Below are 8,937 nucleotides of genomic sequence, written 5' to 3'. Positions count from 1 at the left end.
GATCTATGCATATAAAATACTAACAGACACAATGGTTATCCAATCCAATAAGAGAAGACAAATAGGAATGGAGAACAAATATTCACATATAATCAAAGAATAACAAATAAAGAATAGACACCTAAAAACGATCCAACTTTCCAAATAAAAAGAAGTTCCCCGGCAACGGCACCAAAAACTTGTTTGTTTTTGGCAATTGCACCGGGTCGCACAAGTAGTATAAAACGGTAAGAACTGAGTATCAAACTCTCGGGGAACTTGTGTTACTTGGTAAGCTATTTTAGTGAATAGGTGTCTGGTGTGAAAATCTATGTGTGAATATGAACAAGTATGTAAACTATATATGAAAAAAGGAAAATCACGTGAGAGAAATGATGTGTAAAAACAAGTAGAAAACGCGTTGGTCTTCCTAATAGGTGCCTGATGCTTAAAGGATATTTTCTATCTAACAATGCTCATGTGTTCGTATGGTGTCTCTTGAGATGCTAAACCCCGATTCCTCATGATAGTTTAGCCTAATCCTGATCAAGCATCATCCTCAAATTCCTCTTGTTGGACTAAACTTAACTAGGACCGGATTAAGACAAACATACTACAACTAAATTATCGCACCCCAATTCCTCGTGATAGTATGACAACTTAGCCTTGTCCTATCAAGTTCATCAAAATCATACCAGTTTCCACTGTTGAATGACCCTAACAAAGCATGCATCTACGTGATTAAGGTAAAGGCATACTAGAATGAAAAGCTGATAGCACATAGAACACACAAAACATCATTAAATAGATAGAAAGATATTTACATCAAGTACCTACAAAGAAGATCCAATAGAGGATTTTAGCTTTCCATAACCAGGAAGCCTCCTTTACAACAAAGAGAAGAACAAGATGAAAGATTGCAAAATTACAAGTGGTAAGGATGTCTCCTTCACCTCTAGGATCTCACAACAACTCACAAACTTAGCTCAAGCTCTCAGAAAGGCTTTCGCTTCAAGCTCTGGTCTCTGCAGATCTTCACACAGCAAAATCTCTCAAAACTCTCTAAAACTTGGACCTTTCTCTCTCTAGAATCACTAGACATGCAAAGCTTCAGCTCTCAACCCAAACTCTCTTCACAAAATCTGATTTCAGGCTTAAGTAAGTGGCCTTGTTCATGCTTGTGCGCTTAGCGCAATTCTGAACCGCTTAGCTCACATTAGTGAATTTCGGCTTAACGCATGCTTTTCTCGCTCAGCGGATGGACTGAAGCGGTGCGCTTAGTGAGATGAAGCCGTGCGCTTAGCAAACCTTTACAAATCATCTTTTTCCAGATTCTTCCTCGCGCTTAGCTAATGAGTGTTGCGCTTAGCGGACGCTCGCTAAGCCAGCAAATTGGCTTAGTGAGAAGGTGAAAAATAGCACTTTTCAGAGTCGCCTAATTAACCTGAAATTGAGAGAAAATGATTATTAAACACACAAAATGGAAGTACTAAGTATTTATTACCTATAATTAATAGAAAGTACTCATAACACTACAAAATAACCATAAATTGGGGAAGTTTGATACAATTTACACAAGTTTTATACACAAAAGTTAGTCGTATTCATCGACTAACACCAGTCGCATAACAAAGCAATAACATTGTCTATCACACACACATGGAAAATTGGGATGTTACACCAATAGGGATTCCTAGGAACACAAACAAAATTTCCATCATTCTACAATTAAGAAGCGAAGCAAACATCTCAATTACTGCTTCCTTCACACAAATTACTCCTAGCTTGCTCTTTTGGAAATTTAATTTGAGTCCAGAAACAAGTTCAAAACATCTTGGAGCACTTTTCATACACAACACATTTTCCAAAGTGGCATCCCCAAACATAAGTGTGTCATTAGCAAATTGTAGCACTGAAATCTCCATGTTATCCACTCCCACCTTCACACTAGAGAAAGAAGAGGAAAGGGGCAAGTGGGTCACCTTGCCTTAATCCCTTTTGTGTGTTAAATTTTTTGGTTGGGCTATCGATCACCAAAATGGATATTGAGGTCGATTGAAGACACCCCTTCATCCAATAAATCTATTACTCCCTAAACCCCAATCTTTTCATCATGTATAAAAGGAAAGACCAACTCACCAATTCATATGCTTTCTCAAAATCAACCTTGAAGACAACATAAGATTTTTTACCCTCCACCATCTCATTTGCAATCAAAACACCATCCAACATATTCCTCCCCCCCACGAAAGCACATTGTCTTTCATCGATAATTTTCCTAAGCCTCTTAGCCAAAACTCTAGTAATTACCTTGCAGATACATCCAATGAGCGAGATTGGTCTAAAGTCATCTAGGCCTTGAGGGTTGTATGTCTTAGGAATAAGAGCAATGAATGAGGCATTTTCTCCTTTTGGAAATTTTCCGTTGGAATATAATTCCACCATCATAAGTAAGAAGTCTTATTTAAGAAGTACCTAAACTTTTTGATGAATATAAAATTGCATCCATCGGGTCCCGGACTCTTCCCTCCCTCATAATCCCAAACCGCCTCTCTCACCTCTTTTTCATCGAAAGGCCTTCCAATCAAAACATTGTCTCCTTCCTCCAACCTCTTGAAAATCACCCCTTCTAACTTCAGTCTCTCCTCATTTTCTTCCACAAATTTTCCATTGAAAAACCGCTTGACCTCATCCTTGACCTCCTCTGGATTTTCTACCCATCTTCCTTGAATGTTCAAACCTTGGATAGCATTTGTTTTCCTTCTTCCTCTCACTAATGAATGGAAGAATCTTAAGTTTTGGTCCCCCTCTCTTATCCACCTAGATCTTGCTTTTGATGCCAAAGAGATTCAAGTCTAGATGAGATCTTCCAAAAATCCTCCATGAGCCTCTTTCTCACCAAAATTTCTTTGTTGGTAATAGTGCCCGACTCATCCTTCACATCTAATGCATGTATCTTAACAATGATCTCCTCCGGTCTTGTAGATTTCCAAAGCTCTTCCATTAACTTCAATCTTCTCCCAAGCTTGTTCCATAAAGCTAGCATATTTTGCATCACTTGACCAACAATCTAACACCCTAAATGGTTTAGGGCCCCATTCCACCACATTATTCTTCAAGATAAGCAGGCAATGATCGGAAATACACCTCTCCCCCATATATTGTGTGTTATCTACCCATATATCAATCCATCCACTAAAGACCAAAAATCTATCTAGCCAACTCTTGGCCTGTCCATTTGACTTGTACCAAGTAAAAGATTTTCCCACTAAAGTGATATCATGTAGCTCCATGCTTGCAATGAATGTATTGAATTCATTCATGTCTCTTCCTCCTACTGGCATATTATTAGAATCCCTTCTTTCCGCCAAGCATCTCACCCCATTGAAATTGTCCATGACACACCACACTTCACCACCTAGGCTTCTTTTAAGGACATGTAATTCTTCCCACATAAGCTTTTAACTTTCCAAATCACATAGGGCATATAAATTCACCATAGTGCAGTGAATATTTTTGTTTTTCCAAATGCCTTTTACACCCAAGAATCCATTTCCATGGAACACACCTTCCATTGCAAACATATCTATTTTCTACACGCAAATAAGTCCCCCAACTGCGTTTACTGCCTCTTTTTCCAACCATGAGTAGATATTATTGTCCCAGATAGAATTACAGAATCTGTTGGAAAAGGCCTTCATTGTAGTCTCTTGCACACATAAAATCAAAATCTTCTCTTCTTATTAATTTCTTTATTCCCCTTCTCTTTACCTTCCCCCTTAATCCTCAAATATTATAGGTAAGGATCTTCATAAAACACTAACCTCTTTTCCATTTCTGTGTGCTTCTTTTATCCCTTTTCTCCATATTCATAAATATAGTGATCATCCCCTCCCCAGGTTCGTTAGCCACCTCTGGAAAACCTATGTCTTTTCCCACATGTAAAAGCACTTTAGCTTTATTGCTATAATCCTTTAACCATATTACTGTATTGCTAATGTTATTGTAGATGCATCTTCTGTTGTGTGTTGCCTTCTCGCTTGACTCTGCTCTTGGTCGAACCTCCTTTTGTTGTGTGTTCCCCTCCTTGACCCTTTTCTTTACCTCCATTTGACCCTGCTCTTTCTCAATTACATTCCCTTCCACTCTCGCTTTCCAACAGATTGTAAGAGTCTAAAATGAGCCTCTTATCAGTATATTAAAGCCAGTGCTATTTTCCTCCTTTTCATCATGGGAATTTCTAGGGACACCCAACAATTTTGCTGGGATACCCAACAACACAGTGAAAGGGCCAAAATGCCCTTCACTTTTTCACGGATCGGCAATCCGTATGAGTTTTTTTTAACTCATACGGATCAACAATCCGTATGAGTTTTTTTTTATTACAGATTGTCAATCTGTTGGTCCATACGGATTGCCAATCCGTATTGGGCCTACGGATTCCCAATCCGTACGTGGGCCATAGGATTTTTTTAAATTTTTTTTCAAAAATATAATTTACGATTTAATTTAAAATTAATGGTCCAAGCAATTATCTCAAATCAACTAAGCTAAGCTGCTCCTGGTCCAACCTCCTTGTCCCTTTTCTTTACCTCCATTTGACCATGCTCTTTCTCAATTACGTTCCCTTCTACTCTCGCTTTCCAACAGATTGTAAGAGGCTAAAATGAGCCTCTTAACAGTATTTTAAAGCCATTGCTATTTTCCTCCTTTTCATCATGGGAATTTCTAGGGACACCCAGCATTTTTGCTGGGACACCCAACAACACAGTGAAAGGGCCAAAATGCCCTTCACTTTTTCACGAATCGACAATCCGCATGAGTTTTTTTAACTCATACGAATCAACAATTCGTATGAGATTACCAATCCGTATTGGGGATACGGATTCCCAATTTGTATGTGCCCCATAGGATTTTTTTTCAAAAATATAATTTACAATTTAATTTAAAATTAATGGTCCAAGCAGGGATCGAACTTGTGCCTCCTGCATTATCTCAAATCAACTAAGCTAATAGACACATTATATTATAAACAAATAATGTCGCTATATATAATAGACGCAAAAATTATATAATGAGATTTTCAATATATAAAATATATTTTTCAAATTTGTTTAAAATTTAGTAATCTTGTACTTTACAATGCAAAATCAACTATTAAAATTTAGTTTTTTTATTTTAAAAAAAGCAATACCCATTAAATCTAATAATCAACTACTAATGATGTAAATTATAGTTGAAAGACACCTAAAATTCTAAAATATATATTGTTTGAAAATAAAGTAATACATTTTCACAAAAATATCCTTAACTTAGTATCAACTCTTAATTACTAGTTTCTTAAAAATTGTTTATAAAATTTCTGGAACCCCACAAAAGTAGGGCCTTAACGACCCAGCTTGTATACTATCATGATAGTAAAACTTTTTAAAAATTATTTTTATTCATTTAATTTATTTACAAAATTTGATAATTAAACAAATTTGATATTTAATTGAATGATGTATTTAGATGTTTATTATAATGATTAAAAATTAAATAAACATGATATTTAATTGAATGATGTATTTAGATGTTTTTTATAGCAATTGATCATTAAATAAATTTGATATTTTTTTACATATGTAAATACTTATTAAACCTATGATTTTTATTTATAATTTATATATGTAAACAAATTAATTATTAGATAAATAATCATCACAAAATTTATTATGTAAATTTATATGTACATTAAATATAAATTAGAAATTTTACTGTTATATATAGTGACACTATTTGTTTATAACATAATGTATCTATTAGCTCAGTTGGTTTGAGTGTTCTATTAGGCCCAATACGGATTGACAATCCGTAAAATAAAAAACTCATACGGATTGTTGATTTGTATGAGTTTAGAAAAAAAAACTCATACGAATCGTCGATCCGTAAAAAAGTAAAGGGCCTTTTAGCCCTTTCAGTGTGTTGCTGGGTGCCCCTAGAAATTTCCTTTCATCACCCATGTTTTGGCCCACTATAGTAAAGGTGTTTTTCCTGATAGCTCGACAATTATATCTGGGATCCCAAGGTTGTTTTCCATGGTCCACATCATGAGAACCATATATTTGGGCCTCGTCAACTTTGTGGCCCAAACCTTTGTACCCATCCTTTTCCTTGTTGACATAATCATCTGCTTCTCTATCTTCTGTAGTCAACTTGAGCCTTCCACCTTCCTTTTCTATTATGTTTAATTCACATTTTTCTGTTTTCTGCTCTCTCTCCTCTGCCATTTGCTCTTTTGTTGCAATATCTCCCTCCGAATCCTTCTTGTTGTATTCTGCTTTATCCTTTTCTTCAATACATTTTTCTTGTATAGTAGGTGATTTTGTTGCTTTTTCTGACCTCTTGTCCTTATCCTCCTCAAATGTCTCATTAGTTTCTTTGATTTTGCTGTTTGAATTTCAAAAAAAGCTTACTTTTGATGTCCCCTCCTTGGTTTCCGCCCTGAATCCCTCCACAGAGAAGCTTTCTTCATTTGGTTCTTTTCCGACATCTTCATCATCGGAGCCACACTTTGAGTCATTAGATTGTGCTTCTTCCCCTTCCATGCCAAAGATGGTTTTTTCATCATCTGTTTCTTCTATGTTTTCATTCTGGTAACATCTTCTATCTTCATACTATTTTTCCCATTCCTCCACGATTTTCAAGTTGTATATGTGACCGTATGTTGATTCCGACCTTCCGCACTGTGTTTATGTTTGTCGACCAACTCGTTTTCACCCAAAGTCTCGCATATTCCAACCTCTCCAAAGATGAAGTATTTTCATCCATGGAAACGACTATCCCCATATTGTTCAGAATCTTTGTGAATCCTTCTTGATTCCAACAATGTAGTGGTTCTCTAAATAGCCTTATCCAAACCCATCAATTTCCTGTGACATTCCTTGGAGACCATGCTTCAACAGATTCGCAAAAGCCTCCTAGCCACTCCTCCTTGTTTACAAACCATTCCTCAAGATTGCTCCCGTTCTCTGGACTGATGAGAACCTTGTTTTCTCCAAGATAACGCGCTTTGATCGCATTCATCCCTTGTAATAGAAACATCTCCTTTGCTTTGTTGAAATCGTCTGGTTCGTGCAGGGTTGCAATCTATGAAGCACGGACACTCCAGCCCCTTGCCGAGTCTGGTGTCCGACACGCATCCGTGTCAGTGTCCGACACCGACACGACACCCGTACTACGTTCTATATTTTGGACATCACAGGTGTCCACGTGTCCGTGTCTGTGTCGTGTCCGGTGTCCCTGTCGGTGTTGGTGCTTCATAGGTTGCAATATAACATTTGTGCAACCACTCCATATATATATATATATATATATATATATATATATATATATATATATATATATATATAAAACAAGCTAGTTTTTATATGGAAAAATTATGGCAAGATTAAAACTTAACTCTTCTTTTTCCTTTTAAAAATATTTTTTGTTTTCGGGCAAAAGGTTTGACTTGTCAGTTCTATGAGATTTCATGAAAATTATGGCCACGTACCATTATTTGTGTTGACATTATTGATTATTGATAACAAAAGCAGGGAAGTAGAAAGTGTTGTAACAATAGTTTATGGCAAACCGAAAAAATTACTGGCTGAGTCACGGACAATGTCGCTTTCTTTAAGACGTTTCGTGGCACTGCCAAAAATTGTGCAAGCAGACTATCAACCATGACGTCCCCAAGATAAAATAGCCCAGATCACTGTATAAGATTCCCACTACACTAAGGGAACCTTTTCTAGAATTACACCCTCTTGTATGACTTGAAAAGTCACTCTAAAGCAACCCGAAAATATGACTTGAAAAGTCACTCTAATAGCCAACCGAAAATATGACTTGAAAAGTCACTCTAATTGCCAACCGAAAAATATGACTTAAAAAGTCACTCTTATAGCCAACCGAAAAATATGACTTAAAAAGTCACTCTTATAGCCAACTTAAAAAGTCACTCTTATAGCCAACCGAAAAATATGACTTAAGAAGTCACTCTTAAAGCTAACCAAAATTTTAGAGCGACAGAAAGAAAGAGGGAGAAGTTTGCCGGAAATGCATCGGCTGAAATATGGGAGGGAGAAAGAAAAGTTGAGGAAATGTTTCTCAACTGGGGCAAGGAAAAATGAAGAAATGAGTTCTCTATATATAGGGAGTGAAACACTATTCAAGTGTTTATCCTGAGCGATGTGGGACTTGAAGCCTTTTTTTTCTTTTTTTTTCCTTTCTTTTTTTCAAACTTTCATCCTTTGTTCTAACAATCCCCCACTTGAAATTTGAAAAGAAGATTTTCGAGGATTTCATAAAATTGTGCATAAACAAAGGTGTCATACAACTTGAACCTTTGCATAGTGAGTAAGATTCAGATTTTACTAGAGTGACTCGAAGTCTTGAACTCTATCTCCGACATCAAACCACACACAACCTTTTCATGGGTGTATTCTATAAAGCCCGTGCGTTAAAGGCCATGCACGTCTATCCCGGTATAGTGAACGCTCTAGAAATTTTTGCCCAAAATTTCATATGAAGCGGCCCCCACTTCAACATTCACATATGTGAGTCTATCAAGAGTACTCCTGTAGCCTAGGTACTCCACTCAACATAGAGTATAGATCTCATTAAGAATTATGAATTTTTTTTCATAACTCATCCTCTTTTTACTTCAGGAATCATGCTGCTTTCACTTATAACAGCATGTTCATCTCATATCACTTCATAACTTGTTATTACCCATTGAACCTAGTTCTTGGGATCTCTAGTCATTTAGGTCGGGTTACCATCATGAATGATCATCATAGTAAGGGCAATAGTCCCATTCTTTTAGAAGTGTTATGGACTTTCTCTCTAGCTAATCCTTTCGTCAAAGGATCTGCTAAATTATCATCAGTGCGTATGTGATCCACTCTAACAGCTCCTGTTGAGAGAAATTCT

This window comes from Glycine max, chromosome 10, assembly GCF_000004515.6.
Source record: "Glycine max cultivar Williams 82 chromosome 10, Glycine_max_v4.0, whole genome shotgun sequence".
Classification (NCBI taxonomy): Eukaryota; Viridiplantae; Streptophyta; class Magnoliopsida; order Fabales; family Fabaceae; genus Glycine; species Glycine max.
Note: the sequence above shows the minus strand (reverse complement) of the source record.